A 2,789-nucleotide genomic window follows, 5' to 3' on the forward strand; every position below is an offset into this window, starting at 1 on the left:
GCTCTATGCATTCTTAAATACAGTTCTCTTCGTAATAAGCAGTCATTTTATTTATGAAATATACAATTAAAATTTTAATGAAACTAGCTTTGTGCTATGATGCTTGCTTGCATAGATCACTAACTTAAATTTTGAATAACATTATCATATGTATAATGATTCCAAAATGAGTAGAACACTTTAAATTGTCGAAATAATAAATGAAAGACAAAAACTTCCTTTCTGGATATTTCATTTTAAGATTAAATATGCTAAAACTGAAGAAGAATTTTACTAAACGTTTTTCTAATCCATGCTTTTAATGCAAGTTAAGTTATATGACAAAGTCAACAACAGAACGCTCAACTGAGCTTCTCAAAAGTTGAAGTACATTCTGAGATGTTGCCAAACAAATATATAAAATAAAAATTACAGTACCTTGTTTTTTCTTTTGTAACATAAATAACTTCAACACTTCCCCTTGTTAAAAAGAAAAAAAATCACACTTTTAAATGAGAGTTCTAAATTAATCAAAGTTTATAGCTTATACTAGTACAATGTTTTCACATAGCATCAAGAGTCTTGGTTTGTGCAGGGGGTTGGTCAACAAATCTGCAACTTGTAGTTCTGTTGAAATCTGTTTAAATGAAAATCTGTTGAAATCTGTTTGAAAAAAAATGTTTTAGACTTATGTGCTTGGTCCTGCGATGAAACTCGGGGTTCTAAGCTAGTCTTACTGCAGCAGTGTTGTTTACATAAATGGTTGGGACTTGTTTCAAGGAGGAAAACCAGTAATCAAGTCTGTTCAGCCAAATGACCTCTTTTGCAGCTTCATTTTCTGCAACTATCTCAGCTTCTGTAGTTGATGTTGCAACCATGGCTTGGCGTTGGCTCAACCAAGGTATTGTTCCACCTGCATACAAGCATATTACTCCACTGTTTGATCTGCCTGTTTGAATACATCCACCAAAGTCAGCATCACTAAAACATTCTAAAATTCCTGGTTTATAGCCTGATTTATAAACGATGCATTTTTGCTTGGAGTTTGCAATGTATCTAAATATACGCTTAACCTTGATCCAGTCTTCTTTAGAGGGATTTTCTAATTTAAGTGAGAAAACACTAATAGAGTATGCCAAGTCAGGTCTTGTCCCTGTCATCAAATACATCAATGCTCCCACAGCTTCACGGTAAGGGATATCTGTTTCATTAACTTCTTCTCTGTAAACTACTTTATCTTTCAAAATGGGTGTATGAACTGGTTTGCAGTCACTCATGCCAAACAGCTGAAGGATCTCTGTAGCATATGCTTCTTGCCCTATTCTTAATACTTCCATCTTCATTTCATTAGAAATTTCATTTCATTTCATTAGAGAAAACACTAATAGAGTATGCCAAGTCAGGTCTTGTCCCTGTCATCAAATACATCAATGCTCCCACAGCTTCACGGTAAGGGATATCTGTTTCATTAACTTCTTCTCTGTAAACTACTTTATCTTTCAAAATGGGTGTATGAACTGGTTTGCAGTCACTCATGCCAAACAGCTGAAGGATCTCTGTAGCATATGCTTCTTGCCCTATTCTTAATACTTCCATCTTCAAGACGCCGTATTTCTAATCCTAAGAAATATGAAGCTGGCTTGCTGGTGATTTTAAACTTTAATTTCAACTGGTCTTTAAAGTTTCTGGAATTAACGAAAAATATTTCTAGCACACTTTAACACACTTTGATATGGAATAATTTTTTGCACTCTATTAAATTTTCCAGTCTAGTTCAGACATCTTGACTATTATTGATGTAATTTATTAAAAATATAATTTGTATGTTTTATAATTATTTAATTTATGATATTATTATCATAAATGAAAGATGTTTGTAATGCTAATATGTATGTTTACCAATACCTTTTATTTTCTTTGTTAGCTCTCGCATTTATTACTGTTATTCAAGTAATTAGCCTGCTTGTTAGATATTTTTTACTTGTTCTTGTGATATGTAATTCTATTTATATATTTTTATTTTCCTCTTGGCTACAATTGGCTTCGAAAAGTTAAATTGTAACCCTGTAGGCAGCAGGGGGGGAAGAAATTTTGATTGGCGCAGTTGGACTATAGCTCGACCTGGGGGGGATTTTCATTAGCGCAGTTGGAGTACACCCCCAGCTCTGATCGTGGAGATATATGTGCAGATCAAAATGAATTTAGGACTACTCATACTATAAATAAATAGCACAAAAGAAAATTTTATGGTATTTGTTCCAAAGGATTTATTTTAAATATATTATAAATAATTAATTTTATTTAACTGAAAACCAATTAAATTGTATGTTATTTAACTACCCAATAAAATAAGTTTTCTGATAAAAAGAAATAACTGAGCAAAATTTTGAATTTTCTTGACATAAATTTGGAAAATCAGTTTTTGCTCATGACAAATTATAACTAATAAAACATCCAGAATTTCATATCACAGACTTTTCTATTTATTGGAACAACAAACTAGATTTTATTTGCAAGTGATAAACCGAAAGGGTTATTTTAATTAAAGATCGTTGCTATAACATGAAATTGGCGGTAGGCCATGTGCTGGTCACATTAGAAATTTTAATCCTGACTTTTAGCTAAAATCCTCTTTTCTGCATTCAGACACCGTTCTAAACAGATACATTGAATTTCCTATTTCTATCCCAGTATCGGGCTGGCCCTTAAGATTCATCTGCTTGTTTTCAAGAAGATTGCTAGAGTAAATCTTTGGGTGATGGGTATGCCAAGCAGAGTGCATCTTTAGCCTTCAGAGCTTAAATTGTCTA

At 32.5% G+C, this 2,789-nt stretch overlaps 1 pseudogene; it reads right to left on the minus strand.

Moving 5' to 3' along the window:
- Positions 1–701: 701 nt before the first annotated feature.
- Positions 702–1,322, minus strand: LOC146992990 (uncharacterized; annotated as a pseudogene).
- Positions 1,323–2,789: the final 1,467 nt, after the last annotated feature.

The sequence above is a fragment of the Stegodyphus dumicola genome, chromosome X2 (assembly GCF_044657685.1).
Source record: "Stegodyphus dumicola isolate Sdum_Otavi_A_Nest chromosome X2, ASM4465768v1".
NCBI classification, from domain to species: Eukaryota; Metazoa; Arthropoda; class Arachnida; order Araneae; family Eresidae; genus Stegodyphus; species Stegodyphus dumicola.